The 25,708-nt window shown below is 40.1% G+C and overlaps 1 pseudogene; it reads right to left on the reverse strand.

Annotated features, from left to right (window-relative positions):
* Positions 1-11,448: 11,448 nt before the first annotated feature.
* LOC134895762 (5S ribosomal RNA) lies at positions 11,449-11,568 on the reverse strand (annotated as a pseudogene).
* Between the last annotated feature and the right edge of the window lie 14,140 nt (positions 11,569-25,708).

Genomic DNA, 25,708 nt, shown 5'->3' on the forward strand with positions numbered 1-25,708 from the left:
CAGGAACATTCTAGCCCCCTGTTGCATGCTAGTGCTACCCCAAACAACAACACACTGCCAATAGTTACTGTTCCTGCAAGCAATGATATCAGGTAGATGTACAAAGTGATATTTATCCTACAGTCACCTTATAAAGAGTACATGGGAGGTAGTATAAAACCTCTTCTCAGCCAAAGAGTGTCCTCTGCACAAGTCCCACACAATAATAACTGAACAACATTAATACGTAACTCTAAAATACACAACACATAATTTGGTGTTTAAAATGGACAGCGATTTATTTATATTTAATTAATTAATTTGACTAATGAAATGTATGGTAGCAAAGAAAGAATGGCCAGAACACAGCAAGACCATACAATGCACAACTGACCATAACAAAACATGCATTGCAGACAGAGGGCAGATTCTCCCGGGACTGTCCAGTTAGCCCCATAAATCGCCACTTATCGGGGATTGTGCTTTGTGTGCCTCAGGCACACAAAGTAGAATACCCGATAACCAACACCAGGAGAGCTGTTATCAGATGGTAACACATGGGTTCCAAAATCTTATCATGATAATGGGTGATTTACCACAAGGTAAAAATGGGCTTTAAATGGATAGCCTGAAAGCTCATTATTATTGTGCTATAAATCATCGCATGTAATAGGATCCACCCAGAGGCCGCTAAGATGTGCCAACAAGAAAATGGGTATCCAACTCCTTCTCCTAAACTTGATTACCCATCCCGTGAAGTAGGTGTTGCTGCCTCCATATGGGTGATGCAGTTTACAACATAGTCATGAAGGTGAGCGCACCTTAACAAATATATACAATAGTAAACTAAACAAGCACCCAATCTGCTGCTCTATCGTACTTTACTGCCAATGCAAGGTTTTAGCTGCAGGACCACCACACCGACACCACACAATGCTAACTTAGACTTCCCAAAACCAGAAACAAATCACAAAGAATACCATCAAATCATATGTACACCCAATCTCCTCTGTAAAGGTACTTATAACAAAAGCAAATCAAAAGATGTCCTACAACAAACTCCCCATTGGCCCAAAAGAAATTTTGAAAATGCATGTGTTAACTTTCTTATGAGCCTCATCTATTTCAACAAGATTCCCCATGCCTGGGAACCATGTGAGACCACAAAAGGCTACACCATAACCATGTCACCAACAAACACACAAAATCTCTCACCATAGAGATCCACAGATTAAATTCCAACCTCTTACCTAGGTTGTTCCTACCTAAATGCACAAGAAAACAGGGCACCCCATGGTGAGCTACAGCTTCCAACAACTGTACTAACAAACCATCTCACAATGTGCCACTGTAGCCAACATGGGAGTGGTGAACCACCCAAACCTTCAGAACATCAAAATGCAAACCCAGACCAAGAGAGGAAAGACATACATAAAAAGACAGTAAATGCAAGGCCAAACGCAACACATCTAGTGAGAAAATATTTAAAACCTTTCAACACCCCAGCATACCAAGCCAGACAGGGATAGAAGATACACAATAAAAGACAGGACAATACCTCACATATAATAACAACAATGAAATAAACAAAAAACATTGATGAGAAATCAAGTTGATATAGTGATTGTGGCTTGTAGACTTCCAATTTCCTATACAGAAAACCCATCCACCAATGTAGCAACCCCAATCCAAAATGAAAGCACTCTGAAATCCCCCAGTGAAAGTAAGAGATACAGTACAGTGTTTCAACCCCCAGGCAAACTGGAATTTCAATAACAAGGGCCCGTCAGCATGTAAAAGCCAAGAGCCAACTCCGACAGGCCGAGAGGCAACATAAACTCACAAAAGGGCTACAGGTTAAATCTAAGGGTCCGGGTAGTCAGACCAAGCAATCTTGTAAAGCACCATCCTCTCATCAATGAGGCCACTGTCATGCCCACCGTGAAGGTGTCACCAACTCAGAAACTCTACCTAATGGAAAGAAAAAGCAAAGGCCAGATGAAACAATTTCACTTCATAAAACGAGGGTGGCACCACTGCAACCATTGCCAACAGCTGGGGAAGTCTGGCAAGGTCAATAGGGTGCCGCATGTTGGCAGGGACCGGAGTTGTCCTTGCCCAACCCTTCAAAGCTTTTGTGATGAGAAAGCTATTTTTGAGGACAGGTAAACCTTTCATGTGGGGAAAAAAAGAATACTGGCAGACGACTGACACACCGCCACCCTCTACTGACCAGAGTGTAAAGACGGCAAATACAAGAAAGCAGTGTTTGTGCAAGTAGGCACAACACTGGAAGCAAAGAGACTTGCTGACAGTTGACAGAATGCATAACTCCGAAGTTGTCTCAACAGAACACTATACTGCTATTATGCAACCACTCACACCAAATCTCCAAGCAACCATTATAGGAAACAACTCTAACACCAGCAGGTCTCCTTGCTACCCAATCCTGCAGCCAAGTTGCTGTGCAACCAGGATACATTTCGAGATAACAACTGAAATCAGTGGACCCAACAACAGCGGTATACAAACACACCATTAAATTCACAAAGAAACAGCAACCATATCAAGAAGTCATGCCTTAAATCTGATGACATATAAAATGGTGCAGCCTGGTGACACAGTGGCCTTCTTTGACTTCCTGCAAAACACCATACCCTTTGGCATACGAAGCTGAGCAAACCTACAGTAACAGTAACTTTAAAATAAAGATTTGTGATCCCCTTACTGAAAACTGCACTAAAGATTAAATAGATAAAAAATCTAGGATCATGAGATTCATGTGTGGACCATCCATCATTCCCTATTTTAAGTGCTACTTTAACACTAGTGGATATATTTACTAAAGGTCTGACTTTCCTCTATTCAAAATCGATAAAAAAAATTATGAAAACTATCGATCTTTAGTAAATATAACCCCAGGGGGTATATTTACTAAGATTCAATTTTGGAATCCTCTTTATAAATCTTCAAAATCCATTGAAATCGATTATTTTTTATTTTCTAAAATCCTTTAAAAAATCCCTCATTTACTAAAATTCGATTTTGCATTACATTTTCAAATGGAAATCGATGTTCGTTGATTTTGGGAATGGATTTTGTGTTAAATTTATGAAATCCCTTCCAAAATTGAACCTTAAATCCCCATTAAAATCCCTAGCAAAATCGAATAGAACTTCCTCATTGCTTCCTATTGGTCCAAATGTAAACATGCACACTAATTAAAGGGGAAGCTCTTGCTTTACACTGTTTTATACATGAAAACCTAACTGATTATTTATTTGTTTATTTTAAATACTTACTACTGAAACAGTTGGCAAAAATCTTAGCCCTAATCTGCCTTCCTGCCTGCCTTCCACTTTCTGTGCGCACATAGTTGTTGTTGATTGCATAATCTGGGAGGAGTGGTTTATTTAATGAGCGATTATGCAATAGATGGCAGCAGAGCACAATATCGAACAATTTTGACAAATTATATAATAATATGTCTTCCGAATAATTTACTTAAAATGCATCAAAGGTGCACTCTGTCATGGGTTGGGTGGCTAAATGTGCCTCTTTATACTTATACTCAGCAGGAGTTTGATTATTTTTCAATGGAGTCAGAAGCCAGGAGCAACAGCCATAGCCAAAATAACCTTTTGGGTGGAAGGGGAACAAATTAGAACAATATAGTAACCATTACTATTAGCTGCTTTATTAGCATATACTGATATCTTACACAACAACCATCCCTCTGGCATTTGTCCCACAAGAATTTTTGCATACAGGGAGGAATTGCTGAGGAGTAGGCATCATGGGACAAACCAGGAAAGCCAGTTACAACACTCATAATTTTAAAATTCATTACATCAACCATCCAAATTGCCCAATATTGTGCTCTGGTGCTATCTATTGCACATTAATGGAATAAGTATGATGTCTTTAAGTATAAATATATGCACTATACAAGTCATGAAACTGCTGATGGTGCTATGATTGATTCTCCAGGGTTATCTCAGTCAGGTGATGATTTGCATTTTGCAGGTAGCTGCAAAACATACCATAACCTTGGACATCCATTATTACTACTTCCACACTGCCCTACATGCTTTTGGGTACCTATAAAGTCATCACTATAAATTTCCTACAATTAGAATGGGTTTAGAAGTCAAAATCTAATGTCTAACATCATTCTGAACATTTGTGGATTTGAGGTTCGATTTGGAGTTCGATTTCAAATTGCTTTTCAAATTGAATTTTAGTAAATGAGGGGATTTTATGTTGGGCTATAGGAAAACATTGATGTTTTTCAGAAATTTGATTTCTATTGGGATGTGAATTTGGCTTTAGAATCAATTAGACAATCGATTTTGTCTTTAGTAAATCTGTTCAACCCAAATCGAATGAAAATTTAATGGAAATAGAATGCCAAAATCACTTCTAAATCAAAATCGAACAATAGTAAATTTTGCCCCAGATGTACATTGCAATACTCAGGCAAGGCTCTATGGCTGATATTGTGGATGCAACAATGATGGTGCACAACTAATGATTTATACTGACAGTGGTATAGGGTGGGACAAACTATAAATATGGTCCTCACTACACAGATACATGAATGAGGGTGTATTTTTTGCTGCAGTACTTGACATTTTATTAAGGAAAATCTTTATGGTGGATGCAGCAAATCCTCTCCCATCAAAGTGACAGTCCCGTCTGCTGCGGTGAGAGCTGTTGGTGGTTACAGCACCTTCTCTCCTTTTTCAATAAACATGGCCATAATTGCATGTTAGCAAGAAAATATATCTGTGGATCACCTTTATCCATTGAATTCTTTCCAGCAGAATATTGAGCGCTAACACTGCAGATCTGTTTATTACAGTAATAATAAGTTAGGTAGGGACATATTTAACAAGTGGTAATCACATCTCATGACTCAGGCACTTATAAAGACTCCTGGTTTGTCTTGTGGTCTATGATGATGTCATATAGACCACTGTGCTGGATGAATGCCATCCTGCCAAAGAGACATTGCTTATTGCTCATGTTATTCAGCACACAGTACATGTATTGATTAGATTAAACAGTATAACACAACATTTGTCATCCAGAAAAATACTGTAAGGATCTAAATTAAGCACCAGGTAGACGCTAACAGGATGGGAGGTGGGGGTTAAGTGGGCATAACTGTCCTCATCCAAAATGTTGGGAAAGTCTGAGTTGATAGGAAATATTTTTGCCTGATATCCAAACAAAATGCATTGATGAAAAGTGTATTTTAATGCCAGCTAATTCTACTTAAATATTGTTTGGGAATATTGAAAATGTTAAATTTAAAATGCAACTGTATAATGGTATTGAAAATTTGATGTTAATAAATTTACATTCACTCACTTTGCTGTCAGTCTACCACCAAATGCACTCATTCTTACAGCATTACAGACTAGGGAAAGAATTTATGGAATTTATGGAAGGGTTTTATCATTATATTACATATGTTTTGGGTAATATATGATGAAATACACTAATTGTTGTTTGTAGAGTATTCGGTACAGTGAATCTAATTGTTTTAGAGAAAAATCCCTATGGCTCAATACAGAATAAACTAGATGCAAGAAGGGCAGCTACAGTGATGACGTAGCCCAGTGGCGTCACAAGCTGGGCCCACACCCGGATGTTACTCTCGGAAGGAGTAATACCAAAGTGCCGGCTCTTCTGCAGTGACAGTAGTCAAGTGCTGCAGTGTGATATTCTACAAATGTAGAGCCGGCACTGCACTTAGCCCAGTCTCCGGGGACAGCCAGCATCTCAGGGGGTAAAATGTAACTTTTAATTTCACTTATTTAAAATTATGGTATTTAAAAACTGCAAAGTAATAAAATATGTTTGTGAAAGTAAAGAAAGAAGTAAAGAAAGAAGAGTGAATTAAAAATTATTTCTGTGTGCAGAGATGCCACTGTGAAAATCACTTTTCTCCATTTTAATCTATTGTGAAGTCCTGATTTGAGCACCGAATTCAATGGGTTTTTCTACACTGTATCAGTCTGTACATTACCTGTTGAATTTGATGGTCAAATCAGGACTACAAAACAGATTAAAGTGAAGTAAAGTGATTTTCACAGTGGCATCTCTGCACACAGAAAGAATTTTTAATTCACTCTTCTTTCTTTACTTCTTTCTTTACTTTCACAAAAATATTTTATTACTTTGCAGTTTTTAAATACCATAATTTTAAATAAGTGAAATTAAAAGTTACATTTTAACCCCAGAGATGCTGGCTGTCCCTGGAGACTGGGCTAAGTGTAGTGCCGGCTCTACATTTGTAGAATATCACAAAAATATTTTATTATATATCAGTTTTTAAATACCATCATTTTAAATAAGTGAAATTAAAAGTTACATTGTATTGTATCTTCTTTGTGCGCAACATGATACAACTCTTTGTCCTGTTTTACTTGAGTTAATTTGTTTGTTTAGTGGTAGCACCCCCTAAATTCCTTCATATACAAGAATCTTCCAATATGACAATAGGGGATGTGTAATCTTTATGATGTAATGTATTTCTTTTGCAGTTAGTCTTTTCTCTTGTATATCAATCACATGATCCACAATGGAGGCAGTTTCTGAACAGCTATGGAGAGAAAATCAGGTACTGCAAGTTAAAGGGCCAATGTGGGACACACAGATAGGCAAGGGGGTGGCTTGAGAGAAAAAAGATGGTAGGCAGATGTACATGTGACTAAGTAATAGTGGACAGAATGGACAAAACCTGTCGTTTATATAAATTAGTTAAATCACAGACAGGCTTTGTCCATTTTCCAGTGTTTGGAAGCAAATGGTCGCTTGTCAGTGGCTCTCATCCATTACCAGGTTTTCATTCCAACCACAGATTATCTGACAGATAATTGTATAGTGTATGCTCAGCTTAAGTAACAGTGGTATCTCCAGAAGTGGGGCTGCAGCACAGTTGAAAATTCAAACAGGGGAGCCACTCTAACTGCCACCCCAAACACTGCCACACATTACTGGCCAGGACTCACTGGCAGTTGCTGTGGCTCCCCTATTTGAATTTTGGACTGTGCTGCAGCCCCACATCTGGAGCTGCCACTGGTAAGCAGTGGTGACAGGTAAGAAAGCTGGTGTGCAGAAGGTATGTGAGATCAGGTGGGCAGAGGGGCCTATGAAAAAACCCAGGTGGGAATATTTATTTCCATTTCCATTCAACTTGGGAAAAATCATGTTACATTGCAGGACTGGTTGCTACCCTTTTTCTTTTTTGTTTTCTTTCTTTAAACACTAATCTCTAGAAATTCTGTATATCTCACTGAGCAGCAATGGAGCCTAGACAGTGTCCTCCATTAGATAGCAGAGCATGAGGAATGCAGCATCGCCAGTTAAGAACCAGTTAATTCTTAGTTTTATTTTATAAAAGTCAAATCTGTGAGATGCTGGAAAGCGGGTCTTGGGGGAAGAAGTAGGCTAAGTGCGCATTGTGCACAGTCATCTGTATTCGACCCCAAACATACAGCTTATGTCATGAAGAACTATCTACAACGTAAGGAAGAACAAGGAGTACTGGAAGTGATGATATTGCCCCCACAAAGCATTTTTTCCCACACCTGCCTAAACTATATATATATATATATTTGCATTGTTTCTGATGACAATATTTCTATATTGAAACGTTGATTGATTGATTGAAGAATACAGTCTCCGTCTGTTTTTATGCTGCTGTGAATCCGAGTGCCGCACCTGCGCTTTTCCTATATATATATATATATATATATATAGTTATTATTATTATTATTATTGTTGTTGTTGTTATTATTATTATCATTATTATTATCATTATAATATCACTTTGACATTGATATAAAGGTAAAAGTGACCAGTTTATTCAGGCGGGATAATGAAAAGGCTAATTAACAATTTGAGTCATAAATGGGTAGAAGATAGATGGAAAAAAAGAGAGATGTATTGTGTAGGAATAGACATGATGAAAGTCGACACTGACCATGTCGACATTCATCATGTGACACTTCTGAGATGTTGACATGGTAGAAGGTTGATAAAACATCCCTGGTGGTCTAGATGTATCTTACCTGGTCCCTATGGTACCTGCAGCTTCCGGGTCTCAGCAGTCACGTGTGGAGCAGCTCAGGTGCAGACATCTGGCAAGCAATGTTCCGGGGAGCACTTTCCTCCTATCCCAAACCCCTACCCCTCCCCCTAGAGCCTAATACTACACCCATCCATAGCCTAACCCTAACCCTTCTGTCCTGCAGCCTAACCTTAATGTCTGTACCCAGCCCAATATCATCGCCGATGGGACCTGGCATGCATCAAGGACATACACACTTGCCGATGACGGGTCCAATATGGGGGAGTCATATGCATTCTGCAGCATATTAACACTAGTGACATCCCCACATCAGCTCTGCTGTGTGGCCAACGTTGGATGTTACTAGCGGCCTGTAGGATCGCTCATATCATGGGTACACACTAGACGATGTATATGATATGTCACGATGATCCGCTTAAGAGTCCTGACAGATCAGAAACCCTAGACTGTGAAAGGACAATTCTATGACCACCTCTCCATTTCTTTTTTAGAAAGGGATTTGAGTTATGTCTAAACAAATAAGAGGTGCATAGTAATAAATAATAAACATTCCTATTTGACTTTTACAATAAGGAAAAAAAATGTATTACAAGAGGCAAAAACATTTTGAAAATTAATTTTTAAAAGAATGAAGTTTATCTTAAAGAGTCAAACAGGGTTTTCTGTCTAAACTTAAATTCTATCTAACTATCTATCTATCTATCTATCTATCTATCTATCTGTCTGTCTGTCTGTCTGTCTGTCTGTCTGTCTGTCTGTCTATCAGAAAAAAAATGAAAGAGAGAAATAAGCATGCTACTTTCACAGCTACTTTCATCCAACTGTAGGGGTGGACCTGTAGAGACACAGTGGGACACAGTCCATCCACGTATTCATATACAGGTTGAGTATCCCATATCCAAATATTCCAAAATACAGAATATTCCGAAATACAGAATTTTTTAAGTGAGACCGAAATAGTGAAACCTTTGTTTTCTGATGGCTCAATATACACAAACTTTGTTTAATACACGTAGTTATTAAAAATACTGTATTAAATGACCTTCAGGCTGTGTGTATAAGGTATATATTAATCGTAAATTAATTGTGTGTATGTACACACACTTTGTTTAATGCACAAAGTTTTTTAAAATATTGGCTAAAATGACCTTCAGGCTGTGTGTATAAGGTGTATATTAAACATAAATGCATTCGGTGCTTAGACTTGGGTCCCATCGCCATGATATCTCATTATGGTATGCAATTATTCCAAAATATGGAAAAATCCGATATCCAAAATACCTCTGGTCCCAAGCATTTTGGATAAGGGATACTCAACCTGTATTCATAGTCCAAAGAGCAGGGCACTCACGAGGCTTGCAAATGATAAAATTAAGTACACATCTTACCGACATGTCTGATGAAAGTCCTGCCCTTCTGCTGTTTGGAATATGACTAGATAGATAGATATGTAGGTGTATGTTGTGTATGTATGTGTATGGTGTATTAGTAAAGTGCTCTGGGGCAATCCTTAGGTTACTGGAACCTTATACAGCATGAAGGGAAAGGCAGCACTCACAAGTCTTGTTAATAAAGTGAAAGATGTCCTTTATTCCATCCAACATATGTTTTGGGACACCGCCCGTCCCAAACAATTTATATCAGATACATGACCATTGCTGTTTTGAAATCGATTCGCCAAAAACACATACACAGTGCTCATCAAATCTCTAAAGTGAATGTACACAATAAGACAAATGAGTTTAACTATTATAGAGTCCAAAATATTTAAATAAAAAGTTGTGTAATGATAGCAAGTCTGGTCTGATGCAATTTCTCCTTTTCTTAAATCTTTTTCTATCGGTGATGAAACGTAACAGACAGTGATGGAATGCATATCGTACTCATGTTACAACGTGATATTATCCTCACATAAAGGTATCTTTTGTTTCCGTGTCCCGTGGTCCTTAATGTTTCTTTAAAAAAAAGGGGTGACAATATCTTATAGCGCAATCCACAATTCCAGCCGCATTACATTAGATAAAAATTAGTCACCAATCTCATATGTACAAACAATAATTAAAGGAATACCATATGTATTTGCGCTTAGACACGAACAACACAGGTTTCCTTGACAAAGACACCAGGAGCGTCAAAAGGCGTTGGAAAAAGTGACTAAAGGGACATAGTACACCAGTCTTGCCAGCGCAACATCGGTCTAGAGCCATCAGGAGGGTGAGATTATCCCGGGATTCCACTCTCCAGGGAATGGTGATTATAACATAAATTGACCAGTTGAAGCTGATGAGAAAGAGATAGAAATGTCCCTGTATTTTTATGTATATGTCAAATCATGTTTGTGGAATAAATGTCAGTGTTTTTAAGTACCTGGCATTTGGATGTGGATTCATGTGGTCTGATACATACATTTTAGAAGATAAAGAAACCTTTATAAGCATTTACCAAACAGGCTTACAAGTAAGCTTTATGTAGGCGTATATGTATATCATAGGTGCACGTGGTGTCTTTCCCAGGGACTGAAGGGGAGCAACAATTGGTGGAAGAAAACCTCTTGAAAAAGGGCCCACAAATCATTTCTTGCTGTATACACTGAGTGGCTATTTCCTCTTGGACTTGCTTTGATCCAAAAATACTACACCATATTGCTTCTATTGTTGTTTTTATTTTTACATATATCTGGAGTGATATGAGAACCTGGAAATTGTGGACTTGAACACACCTAAAACAACAGTGTGTTAAGTATATCTGTGTTCATGTCTAAGCGCAAATACATATGGTATTCTTTTAATTGTTGCTTGATGTTTCTTTACTTCAAAATAAATACCGGAAAGACAGAAGAACAGTAGACTCTTGTTGGGGAGCACTCATTTTCAGACTTGCAAATATTTACTGTAAATATCTATTAAAAATAATAAGTTTTTATTAGTTACTTAAATGATATGGAGTTCAGGTTTTGCGAATATATGTGAAAATATAAAAATATTCTGTAGCCTTAGCTAAAATAAATAGATTAGCCGGATTCCTTGATGTTATGATTGATGTATAGGAGGTATGCTCAATAAAGTGTTTTTATGACCGTCATTTGATCTGCATAGGCAACATTAGAAAAAGATTGTTGCAGAAATTTAAATCATTGGTCATGTATCCAATTGACGGTCTCCTGTCTACATAGACTACTTCCTGTTATCACACAGGTGGATCTAATATAATGATATTTTTAATGACCATCATTTGATCTGCATAAATAGCTTTAAAGAAAGATTATTGCAGAAATTTAAAATCATAGGTCATGTGTACAGTTGACAGTATTCTGTTTTTATAGACTGCTTCCTGTTATCCCACAGGTAGATCTAGTATGCAGCCTTTAATTGCAGTACCTGGGTGTTCCAAGGTGGTCTCCCATCCGAGTACTGGCCCAGCCCTCCACTTCTTGGCTTCCAAGATCAGATGAGATTGGGCATCTCCAGTGGGGTATGACCGCAAATTGCTGCACTTAGACCTCCCATCTGGCTAGACAGTGGTAACAGGTCTGATTACTTGTCAAAATGAAGTGGGATTACTCAATTTAAGCAGTAGCCTTTACAAATATTTGGCTAGTCTATACAATGGTCACCGTCTGGTATATATTTTCACATGCGTGTAACTGGTCACAGGTAAGAATGCAGGAAATATTAATAAATATCCTGTTTAGAAGGTAAACCGTACATTGGTTGTAATCTCTAAAATATACCACACTCGTATATTATAGCATTTATCTGTAATTGAAAGCAGTCCTTCAGAAATAAATGCTCCTCTGTCATAAGACACAACTGTATCTATAATCAATGCTAATAATTAGCAAAATGCCCATATGAGGTGAAAAATTCATTTACACCATGAGAGCTTGTAATTCAATGCCACATACTGAGAACAATTGCCTTTGATGTCTGAAGTTAGATGCTATACACATTATAATTCCACATTTAGTGCTAGAAAATAGCAATTCGTGTATGGAACAGAAACCTCAAAAGCATAGAAAAATATATTAGTATAACTCATATACCAGTAGAACACCAAATTCAGATACCACGCATAATGGTGTGACTGAAAAAGATAATATATTCTATTGCTTGATGCTAAAAACCGGCAATTCATGTAGAAAGAGACCAATTACAGATAGCAATCCAAATACAGTCTCTCTTTCTGTGCTTAATAAGTGGCAAAAATGGCTTCTCTATGTTAGAGAATAGTAATTTTGGCTGAAGAATTCCTTCACTATACACAGTGATGATAGCAAGAATAGATACAGATTCTTATTAACTGCTAGGTATAATGATACATGTGTTGCATGAAATAATACATATGTAGCAGTTCAGATGCTATAGACAGATTTACAAGCAGCTGTAGTTAAACAGCCACCGAATTCCTTCACTATACACAGTGATAGTAGCAAAAATAGATATAGTTTCTTATTAGCTGCTAGGTACAATGATACTAGCAATTCAGGTGCTATTGACGAATTCACAAGCAACTGTAGCTAAACAGACACCGTGTTCAGCCTGAAGCTCCAAAATAGCAATTCTTTAAAGAAACATTAATCTGCAGTTGCTCACAATCTCCTCCAGTGAGGCTACTGAAATACGGCCACTCTATTACAGGGCTCATATACCATTATCTCACACAGCATATAGGCATGCTCCAAGAGAGTGTACCTATACCGATATGGCACTTGACTTAACAGGATATTACTTCTCCAGATCAAAGGTGGTAAACTCGTGTCCTCAGGAATAAAAGGAGGAGGACTGGTAACAAGAGGACGACCAATAGTGTAGTATGTCTTTATCCCAAATGTAAATTTCTCACTTATTCTCTTAAATTAATGATGTGCGTACCATACTCACATCCATAAAGGGGAATGGACACATATATTGGTATCTTTGTTCAAATAGGGTTCAGTATTTCTAATCCCGTATCTCCCAGCAGGGGTCACCAGACATGAGTGAGACAAATACTGAATATATGGGGCGTACCCAACTTTCACTTAAATGCGTGGAGGCACGTCCATAAAGGTATCTTTAGAAGATCTTATAACTTCTTAGTTCCAATCTGTAACCCCGTTCCTCCGATACAGTGGGAATATATGTATGGAAAAAAATCCGATGTCAGGAACACAGTATGGATATGTCAAAAAAGTAATTTTATTCCATAATTTACCACAAAATAAAAGAAATTAAAAATAAACTAAAAAAGGCTGTGGACACCTGGTCATAACTAGGGGAGATGGATATGCAGAGATGGGTAGAGAATATGAATGTCCGGACTTTCTCACCCAAGTTATTCACAAGTACAGTAGTCCTGGCCCTCACACCAACGCATTTTGACTTATGTATTTTTCAAGGTGTGTGATGAGGGCAGTAGTACAAGTATTTATACCCCAGGACAGGAAGTCCTGTGATGGCGGCGTGGTTTGGTGTCTTACGTTACAATCTTAAAAATAACCCATTTAAAAACAATATAAATGTACAAGCAGTCCTGGGCAACTATTACTATGAATTATCCAAGCTTAGGAGGCATGAACAGAGCGTAAATTTAAATGTGGAGGCCGCTGTGCGCTCCACTTCCTGTACAGTGGAGTGCACAGATCTCCGGATGTACTGGCTGTGCGTTCCACCAGGTAATGGCGGGACATCCAGGCAGTCGGCCAGAAGTGATGTAGCACTGTGCGTTCCACACATCACGCGGTGGAATGCACATGTTACCAGCAGGGTCCAGCCGCCGCTCCGCCTCCCTTGTGATGGAGCTGTGGGGGAGTTAACCTCATGCGGCCACTATGCGTTCCATACAACACACAATGCAACGCACAGCGAATACATTGCTTCCCACTGTTTTAGACATGCAGGGAGCAGAACTAAGCATGCTTCTGATAATGGATGGGGATGATACATGATATCTTTTCACAAAATTTAGGAACTAAACAGAGATAATAGGAACAGAAACCTCTGAAGTTAAAATAAGCACAACATACAGTGTGCAGGCTTGTATATCCCCAAATACCCAAAAGGGCTCATAACATGAATACAAGATAATCACTTAGATTATCAGATATGTGGATTATGATAACAAGGGGAGAAATATACAGTGGTAAGTGATCCCACTAAGTGAAGGGTCAAAGGAGAGAAGAAAAGGTGCCTGTATAATGATGTAAAATGGCACAGGTCCTTATAATCTCTATAAGGGAAGGTCAATGAAAATAACCGAAGAGTGCTTCATAAGAACCATTTGGTTTCGAATTCTAAATTTAGACCTTTGGGTTCAGAGTTCCTAAATTGAAAATGGTTCTCATTTCAGTTCTCACTAGTCTTTCTTCTGTGTCGTTTTTTTCTCCAGTTCCCTGAAACCGCCTGGATGCCACAGAAAGAGACCAGTTCTGAGATTTTACAGTCATATTCGTCCTTGAAATGCGCAGATATGTTAATAACCCTTTTTTGATATTTCTGAGGTGCTCACTCATTCTTTCCTTTAGTTTTCTTGTTGTCCTTCCCACGTACTGCCTTTCGCATTTACACAACTCATTGGTCTCATTTGTCTTATTGTGTACATTCACTTTAGAGATTTGATGAGCGCAGAGGTGATGTTTATATTTTCTTGTCCATATTGCTATGGCTGTTGAGTGACTTCCTATAGACATCTCCACAGCAGCTCTCAAAGGTGCAGCGGTTCTCTATTACAATTTTCCTGAACACATACACAGTGTTCACCTTGTTTTGGGATACAGTGAATTCTTGTGAAAACGTGCAAAGTAGTCTCGTAAATGGCTCCCAGCAAGGATTTATCAATTAATAAGTAATCTGCCATAGTCACTTTCAGAAATGCAGGGCATAGCTTTTGTGAAATTGCTTGCCTGGAGAAGGTTTCTCTTGGGGGGCGTGCAGTGTACCCTCAAGAGATATGCCGTAAACAACAGTATACGTGATCAACCATAACCTGAACAACCTCGATTGCCCACAAAACTGGAGGGCATATGTTCCAAACGGGACAGATTCTAAACAGCTCATTAGATGTGTGCAGGGTCGGACTGGCCCACAGAGGTACAGGAGAAACCACCAGTGGGCCCCACTGACTGGGGGCCCTCCTCCGCCTCTAGTGATCAGGTTCCAGACTGTGTTCTTGAATTATACATTATACATATGTTACCTTATACTGTACAGGACTATGATGTTTTCTTACAATGCATTGCCAATATTTTTTTGGTACATTATCATGCATGTACTAGCAGTATTTATATATTTGTCAAGTGGCCCAGTCCATGCACTCACTAATGATTAGGCAATCCAATGTATCGGCTGGCCACACACCCTCTGGAGACTGACCACACCCCTAAACATGGGCCCTACCACTGCATTCCCGGGTGGGCCCTTCATGCCCCAGCCCGACACTGGCTGTGTGCTGCTCTGATGGAAACAATGGAGAAAAACCTGTCAATTGCCAAATTAAATATATTGTCGTCACAAACTAGCTGTTTTTGTTCATTACTTTCCGAAAACTCGTCAATTTGGGTGGTGTATTGAAATTAATGAGCTGTAGTAAATATATAGCAAATGGACCTAAGTCATGTCAGCTGTTTGGTGTGACGTGCATGTTTGTGCATGCATGATAACATCATTTTTATAACCCTTTCATTTAATATAAAAGATATAAAGTACGCATATTTTTGTGTCATTAAAATCCATCTATTATGGAGAATGTCATCCTTTCTTAAAAAAAAAATCACAATTCCTTATAAATCTGACAAACAAATATTATAATAACCGTACATCTATGATCAGATAAAAATATATTATGCTTTATTGACAAAAGAGTTAAGCTGAGAGAAAATGGAAATGCAAATAATGATCTGGCAACAAGAAAGGGAATTAAAAAAAAAAAGCACAGTTATAACTTAATCTGACAATTTATGAAGAGCAGATGGAAGACTGGAGACTGGAATGTATATAGGCATAGTGTGGGTCATTGGTGAGACTGGGAAACAGGAATGGGGTAAATAACCTGGAGTCATATCCATGACCCTCAAAAGAATTTAACCTAATCTGATTCAATTTACTAAATTAAATATGGGTGCAAAGGGTTACAGATTATAGAAAGTGTATGCAGCTTGAATACAGAAGACATGCTGGTACACGGTTAATTATAAAATCATTCGTTATTTTCCTCTATGTTCGCAAGCTTTTCTGCAGGAGAATTATACAGTATTTTCATGTTCATTATCTCACATATACCTGTTGTGGATTCAGATTGCAATGTTTAGAGGGGTTTTTTTTAAAACATAGAAACATAGAAACATAGAATTTGACGGCAGATAAGAACCACTTGGCCCATCTAGTCTGCCCCTTTTTTATTTTATCCTTTAGGCAATCTCAACCCTTTTTTAATCTTAATTCTTTGTAAGGATATTCATATGCCTGTCCCAAGCATGTTTAAATTGCCCAACAGTCTTAGCCTCTACCACCTCTGATGGGAGGCTATTCCACTTATCCACTACCCTTTCTGTGAAGTAATTTTTCCTTAAATTTCCCCTGAACCTCCCCCCCTTCAGTCTCAATGTTTGCCCTCGAGTTCTAATACTTCTTTTCCTTTGAAGAATGTTTCCCTCCTGAACTTTGTTAAGACCCTTGATATATTTGAAAGTTTCTATCATGTCCCCTCTTTCCCTTCTCTGCTCCAAACTATACATGTTAAGATCTTTTAGCCTTTCCGGGTAAGTTTTGTGATGTAGGCCATGCACCATTTTAGTTGCCCTTCTTTGTACACTGTGTAATGTATTTATATCCTTCTGGAGATAGGGTCTCCAGAACTGGACACAGTATTCCAGATGGGGCCGTACCAATGACCTATACAGTGGCATTATCACTTCTTTTTTCCTGCTACTGATTCCTCTCCCTATGCAACCAAGCATCTGACTTGCCTTTCTCATTGCTTTGTTGCATTGCTTTCCTGCCTTCAAGTCACTTGAAATAATTACTCCTAAATCTCTTTCCTCCTCAGTAGTTTCCATTATAGTACCCTTGATACTATACTTAGCCTGTGGGTTTTTGAGACCCAAGTGCATGATTTTGCATTTTTTAGCATTAAACTGTAGTTGCCATGTTCTTGACCATTTCTCAAGCCTACCTAGGTCATTAATCATTTGTATGACCCCTCCCGGTGTGTCTACCCTGTTGCATATCTTTGTATCATCTGCAAAAAGGCATATCTTCCCTTCAATACCATCTGCAATGTCACCAACAAAGATATTAAAGAGAACTGGACCAAGTACAGATCCCTGGGGTACTCCACTGGTAACATTTCCCTCCATAGATTGCACTCCATTAACTACGACTGTCTGTTTCCTATCCTGCAACCAGGTTCTTATCCATTTAACTGATTTATAATCCACCCCCAGGCTTTCAAGTTTATTATTTAAGTCTGCGATGTGGGACAGTGTCAAATGCCTTACTAAAGTCTAGATATGCTACATCTACAGCTTCCCCCTGATCTATTATTTTCATCACAGAGTCAAAAAAGTCAATAAGATTTGTTTGGCATGATCTCCCACCAGTAAATCCATGCTGTTTTGGATCCTGTAAGTTGTTTGATTTAAGATATTCCACTACTCTTTCTTTTAATAGTTTTTCCATTACTTTCCCTACTACTGATGTAAGGCTTACTGGTCTGTAGTTACTTGCTTCTTCCTTGCTTCCACTTTTGTGCAGTGGAACTACATTTGCTCTTTTCCAGTCCTCTGGAATAGCACCTGTATTTAGTGACTGGTTAAATAATTCTGTTAAAGGTGTAACCAGCACATCTTTTAGCTCTTTGAGTATCCTTCGGTGTATCCCATCTGGTCCCATTGATTTATCCACTTTTAGTTTTGAAAGTTCTGTTAGGACCTTCTCCTCTGTAAATGTATTTTCATCTACCTTATTTTTATGAATGTCCTTGCAACTTAACTATGGCCCCATCCCTTCTTCTGTAGTAAATACTGAGCAAAAATAATTATTTAGGTGATCTGCTATTGCCTTGTCTCCCTCCACCAAATGCTCACTCTCTGTCTTAAGTCTTATTATTCCTCCATTTGATTTTCTTCTTTCACTTATAGACTTAAAAAAAGTTTTGCCCCCTTTATCTACTGACTGGGCCATTTTCTCCTCAGCTTCTGCCTTTGCACGTCTGATCACTTTCTTAGCATCCTTCCGTCTGTCCAGATACACCTCTTTGTCGTTATTATTTTGAGTCTGTTTGTATTTCCTAAAAGCCATCTTTTTTGCTTTCACACTAGTTGATACTTCTTTTGTGAACCACACTGGCTTCCTTTTCCTGGTGCTTTTCCTAACCATTTTGATACAAAGGTCTGTTGCACTTAGTATTGCACTTTTCATTTTTTTCCACCTCTCCTGCACTCCTTTCAAGTTCCTCCAGTCTGCCAATGAATCACTTAAACATCTCCCCATTTTTGCAAAGTCAGCATTTTTAAAATCCAACACCTTTGTTTTTGTGTGACAGGAGTTGGATCCTGTCTTTATACTCAACCATACTGCTTGATGATCACTGGATCCCAGGTGCTCACCCACATATATATCAGATATCCTATCACTATTTGTAAGAATTAGATCTAATATTTAGTCTTTGCGAGTGGGCTCCCTCACCAATTGCTTGAGAGATGCTCCCTGTAAGGAATGTAGAAATTTGCCACTTGTAGCTGAACTTGCAAATGACCGCTCCCAATTTACATCAGGTAAATTAAAGTCTCCCATGATTATGACTTCTCCCTTTAAAGCCATTTTAGAGATGTCCAGCAATAGATTCCTGTCCAAATCCTGCCCCTGGCCTGGTGGTCTATAGATCACCCCAATGCGAATAATGTCCTTCTTCCCAGTTTCTATGGTGACCCAAAGGGCCTCAGTTTTGGCTTCAATATTTTGTATTAAAGTAGCATTTATGCTTTTTTTCACATACATTGCTACCCCTCCTCCTATTCTTCCTATTCTATCCTTCCTAAATAAATTGTATCCTGGTATAGCTAAGTCCCAGTCATGATTCTCATTGCACCAAGACTCTGTAATTGCCACAAAATCCAGGTTATCTCTTGTCATTATCGCAATTAGCTCTGGAATTTTGTCTCCTAAGCTCCTAGCATTTGCAGACATAGCTTTAAGAATTTTGTCTGTGCATTTGTTATTAGTAGCCATGTCCAGAGCGTACAAAATAAATGACAAGTTTAAAGTTGAAATTACCTGTTTGGGGATGTTGCTCAGTATTTGTTTTCTTTTACTAATCAGTAATCATACTCTGTCCTTTACACCATGACTACACCTTACTAAATATAAAGATATAGTACACCTGACCACAATGGGTAAATGTTCAAAGGAGGTAAACACCAGTCAGTATGCAATAATAAACTGTTTCACCGAGCAACTTCCCCACACATGCAATGACATTTACAAGAAATCATTACATCAAGAAACATACATAAGTTTGCATAAGAGAGAACTGTAGCGAGCAGATTTGGGATGCCTTTTCATAGGTTTTTAAAATCAGATAATATGCATAAGATGAATTACATACTTTTGAGGCATTAAGGCAGACAATTTGTGGTAGTGTTGGTGTGTTTATGTTTCCCTTCTGTTTTCCTTCGGTTTAACGCAGGTATAACGCTATTTTTATAATAACACTTTTATGTCAGCACTTCTATGAAAACACTACCAGCCGATGGCTATCCAGCCGTATACTAGACTTTAAATAGGAACAATATCCATGTCAATGCAATGATTGCAAACTCCACCCAATACAAACCCCCTTTAAGCTAAGGCCATAAATTAGCTTAGAAAAACAGACATTACATACCAATAAGGCAGCCAACTATATCTTTACACAGAGAAAAACATTCACACAAAAAAACACGCTTTTTCAATATACCTAAACTATTCAATCATGATATTCATTTGACATAATCAGCAAATGCAGTACAACTTGCTGGGATGTGCAGTTCCACGAATCATACCTAAACTATTCAATCATGATATTCATTTGACATAATCAGCAAATGCAGTACAACTTGCTGGGATGTGCAGTTCCACGAATCATACCTAAACTATTCAATCATGATATTCATTTGACATAATCAGCAAATGCAGTACAACTTGCTGGGATGTGCAGTTCCACGAATCATACCTAAACTATTCAATCATGATATTCATGGATGGGTTTGTAACCACTCACTGCAATTATGACCTATAAACAGCAGAATTTATTATAAAGTAGTTTGTATGGGTCCAAACTAGCCAAAACCCTTACACAGCCAGCATGTTTAAGTAGACTCTGTGATTTTTAAAAATCGCCTTTTCCTAAATGGATGATTTCAAATAAGTCAGAACTAGAGATGTGCACAGACCCTTGTGTTTTGGTTTCGGTAAAACTGCCCTCTGTGTTTTGTTTTTGTTTTCTGGTTTTGGCAAAACCACACTCACGTGTTTTGGTTTCAGTTTTGGAGATGGATTTTTGTACAAATTTTTTAATAAAAACAGCTAAAATCATATAATTTGGGCCTATTTTTGTTTGTACAGTATTATTAACCTCAATAACATTAATTTCCAGTCATGTTTGACCACCTCACAGCTCATTAAATTGTTCACCAATTTTTGCCAAATGCTGGCTGGGTAAACTAAGCAACAGAGCAGCAGCAACTTAATTTGCCCCCCCTCCAGTACTCAGAAAGAGTTTTCAGCACAGCTAGGAACCTTGTCTGCGATCAGCATGGGATGTTACTTCCCCAAAATGTGGAAAATATGATGTTCATCAAAATTAATTACAAATTCCATGAGGAAGACCTGTACCGGCAATTACCTCCAATTGAGTAATGGTGAATTCCAGTGTGGACGACTTAATAGTGTGCAAAAATGATGATGTACATACTGATGTGGGTGAGGAATCAGATGATTATGACAATGACGACATCTTGCCTATGTAGAGCCATGTTTTGCACGTAGAGATCATTGCCAGCAATGTCCATTGCCCATTGGCATCTTGTTTTGTGTGGGCCCAAAAAAAAAAAAATTTTCAGCCACAAGTGGCAATCCCTGTCGCTGGAGTGATTGGTTTGTTAATCTGTGCATGCCCTGTTTACTTTATGCAATATAAGAGTGGGTGGGAGGGCCCAAGGATTTTCTTTGCATTATGTGCTGTTTGGAGCATTGCTGACTGTCTTCTTGTGTAGACGACAAATATTTTCATAGTTTATTAAAATGCCATCCTGTCTGCTACTGCAGTGCCACTCTGTTTCGTAGATGTGCCATGTTGGAAGTTTGTGTTCCACATGTTTGTGCCCACTGCTGTTGCTTAGCTTAGTCATCCAGCTACCTCGGTGCAACCTTTTGGCCTAAACTAGATAAAAACATAATTGTGAGATGCATCTGGTTCTGCCTTTAGTCACCTGCACTCACAGTGCATACTGTATCAAGGACTTCATCTACAGCTACCTGAAAACAAGTGATTCTTGCATTTGTTCAGTCAGCATTCATCTCAAACATCTATCATCTGGGCTGTTCTGCACTGCGCACTCAATCCAGTAGGTGTACCATTATGCTCTGGAGTTTCATCTACAGCCTGCTCTCACCAATATCTTTTCTCCTACAGGCTGTCACAGGTACTGCAGGCAATACGTTGTGGTCACATCTACTACCTGTTCCTCCTTTGCAGCTCTGAGTAGGGTCTATATTAAAGACAACATTAAGGACCATATTCAGTACGGATTGCAAATTCTGCTAAAAAGCAGAATTTGCAATCCGTTCTTTTGCATGCTAGGGTCCGCCCATTGCAGGGCAAGGCTGCCCAGTATGCTAACTGTCACCCACCAACTGCGACCTCGCATTAATTGTGATCATACAGCAATTAGTGCCCAGTCGCAGAAACTAGGGAAGCCTGATGCTGGCGCTTTCTTTTTGTTCAGAGCAGCTGCATGTGACGTCACACAAAATGGCGCCGATCCGCCCCCGTTTTCCCAGCAACGGTCCGTTTCTGCCCCGAAAATCAGGCAGAGGCATTCACAATTAATACGATCTGACAGAATTACCTGTGTGTGCACGTGCAGGACAGGACCTACGCACTGTGGCCCAAACTCAGAAATTGAGGTTGCATTGCGTTTGTGATGCGACCTGGATAAGGCCCTAAGTCTGTCCATACACAACCATGATACATATTTCCCTGGTTTAGGTCTAATGAGAAGGTGTCTAATCAAGGCCTCCAGCTTTAGCTGTCCCCCTACACACAAAGCTAATTCCATGGGTCCTGATCTGAATTCACAAAACCCTAGAGACATGACAACTTGCTACTAAGACAGTGTGCCGCTGCAGACTACAGAATGATGTCACATTGGAGCCAGGTCCAAATTCAGGAAGCAAAGCTGCGGTGCCAGCCCAGGAGAGAGAAACTGTTGTGGCTGCTGGCACCAGACATAGGAGTAAAATTGGCCCCTGTTTTCCAACATGTGAGTTTAACCTATTTATTTCAAATCCAGCTAAGGGCAAAATGTAACAGGGTCCAAGTTTTTGTGCAGGACAAACTCGCACAATCCACATGTAATAGCCTGTGAGTTTTAAAGTGCAAGGCTGTTACACTGTGCGTTACATTGTTTCTCATATGAGGACTCACACATTGTAATGTAAGTCTCATTACAGCATGCAAGTTTGACAGAAGCATGCACAGTTAACAAAACATTAGAAAGTAAAAAAAGTGTGTGTACCCCGGTGCATTTGTTCACATACCTCTTGTAGACTGTAACCTGTGATAATCGCTCAATTGCAAAAACATCAGTATAAAATACAATTCTGAATCAGGCCCAAATAGTGGTGGGCACTACTATACTACTCCCCAGCATTGTATCATTTTATTGTATAGTTTATGTAAATTGATAGATGATGAATTAATGTACACAACTTTCTACCAATATTAATGAGTACAAGCTAGACTGTGTTCTTATACTATCAATTAATATGTGTAACAATGGTTCCATAACCAGTTTGTGGAATGGGAAAACAAATATTAAAGCATTTGTATCTAGGGGGTAAATGTATTATAGCGGTACGCATCGTGCTGCTATAACACTTCCTGCTTCACCTCATTACCGAGGTGAAGAAGCAGGAAGGGACATCAACAAGATGTATAAACATTTTGTCTGCTGAAGCGGGGGAGCAAGAGCTCTCCCCTCCGGCGATGTCCCCCTGAGTACACCGCGCTTCAGCTTAATGCTGATACACTGTGTCTGCCTACCACTGCGCATGCACAGGATCTCGCTACTCATGCAAGTCCAGAGTCAGCACCCGCCACTGTCAAGGACAGCTCTGCCATAGTCAGGGACAGCTCTGCCACACTCAGGGACAGCTCGGTCATAGTCAGGGACAGCTCTGCCACAGTCAGGGACAGCTCTGCCATAGTCAGGGACAGCTCTGCCACACTCAGGGACAGCTCGGTCATAGTCAGGGACAGCTCTGCCACACTCAGGGACAGCTCTGCCACAGTCAGGGACAGCTCTGCCACAGTCAGGGACATCTCTGCCACAGTCAGGGACAGCTCTGTCACAGTCAGGGACAGCTCTGCCACAGTCAGGAACAGCTCTGCCACAGTCAGGGACAGCTCTAGGGACAGCTCTGCCACAGTCAGGAACAGCTCTGCCACAGTCAGGGACAGCTCTGCCACAGTCAGGGACAGCGCTGCCATAGTCAGGGACAGCTCTGTCACAGTCAGGGACAGCTCGGTCATAGTCAGGGACAGCTCTGCCACACTCAGGGACAGCTCTGCCATAGTCAGGGACAGCTCTGTCACAGTCAGGGACAGCTCTGCCACAGTCAGGGACAGCTCTGCCATAGTCAGGAACAGCTCTGCCACAGTCAGGGACAGCTCTAGGGACAGCTCTGCCACAGTCAGGAACAGCTCTGCCACAGTCAGGGACAGCTCTGCCACAGTCAGGGACAGCGCTGCCATAGTCAGGGACAGCTCTGTCACAGTCAGGGACAGCTCTGCCACAGTCAGAGACAGCTCTGCCACAGTCAGGGACAGCTCTGCCACAGTCAGGGACAGCTCTGCCACAGTCAGGGACAGCTCTGTCACAATCAGGGACAGCTCTGCCACAGTCAGGAACAGCTCTGTCACAGTCATGGACAGCTCTGCCACAGTCAGGGACAGCGCTGCCACAGTCAGGGACAGCGCTGCCATAGTCAGGGACAGCTCTGTCACAGTCAGGGACAGCTCTGCCACAGTCAGAGACAGCTCTGCCACAGTCAGGGACAGCTCTGCCACAGTCAGGGACAGCTCTGCCACAGTCAGGGACAGCTCTGTCACAATCAGGGACAGCTCTGCCACAGTCAGGAACAGCTCTGCCACAGTCATGGACAGCTCTGCCACAGTCAGGGACAGCGCTGCCACAGTCAGGGACAGCGCTGCCACAGTCAGGGACAGCTCTGCCACAGTCAGGGACAGCGCTGCCACAGTCAGGGACAGCGCTGCCACAGTCAAGGACAGCTCTGCCACAGTCAGGGACAGCGCTGCCACAGTCAGGGACAGCTCTGCCACAGTCAGGGACAGCGCTGCCACAGTCAGGGACAGCTCTGCCACAGTCAGAGACAGCTCTGCCATAGTCAAGGACAGCTCTGTCCCTGCTGTGTAGATAGGGCATCGCCACCTGCACTGATCGTTCATACATTGCCCCCTCATATCTGTTAGATAACAGTACCGATATGGATAGGGGCACATAGTGTAAAGTCTTCGCTTCACTGGAGGCACTAAAAGGTCTGTAGCTCACAAGTTTGGATAATGGGGGGGTTATATGTACATAAATGAAAAATGTTCAGTTCAAACTTATAGGGACTAAGGGGTCTATTCACTAAGCCTTGGATGGAGATAAAGTGGACGGAGATAAAGTACCAGCCAATCAGCTTCTATCTGCCATGTCACAGGCTGGGTTTGAAAAATGTATCAATTCTAATTTGTGGGACATTACTTGAAAATGGACAGCAGGGCCGGCAACAGAAATCTTGGGGCCTTGGGTCAGGCAGGCGGATGGTTCAAGTCCGTTACTAGGTACCATGTGTGCTGCCCCTCAGAACCTCAGGGCCCAGCACGGGTGTATCCTTTAACCCCACCCCAGCACCTGGCCTGATCTCCAGGATGTATGAAGATAATACTTTATTTCCGTTATGCCTCATTATCTGCTTGGTCCATCCAGCTTTGTTCACAACAGCAGTCCCTATAGGTCTCTATAGGGCTGTTAACATTTAAAATGTACCAAGCTCCAGAGGGACTTACTGTGTTTGCCATTTTATGGGGTGGGGGGGGGGGGGATTTATTCTTCAAATGTAAAATATCAGGATGCCTGGAACATCATTAATGGATTAATATAGCAAATGCTAGAGATCCATGATCCTTCCTTTTAGGGCTCCCCGTAGAATCTTTGGATAAACTAGTTTCACAGATCCTTAGTGCAGCACTATGCTTTATAGCTTCACATTGAAAACACCCTGACCCTCCCTCCCTTCAAATGGTTATTAACACAATTTGTCATGCAGTATAGCCAATATGGAAAAGAGAAAACTTATCTCCATAATAAATCATCCAGATTTA

This window comes from Pseudophryne corroboree, chromosome 3 (genome assembly GCF_028390025.1).
Source record: "Pseudophryne corroboree isolate aPseCor3 chromosome 3, aPseCor3.hap2, whole genome shotgun sequence".
In the NCBI taxonomy this organism is placed as follows: Eukaryota; Metazoa; Chordata; class Amphibia; order Anura; family Myobatrachidae; genus Pseudophryne; species Pseudophryne corroboree.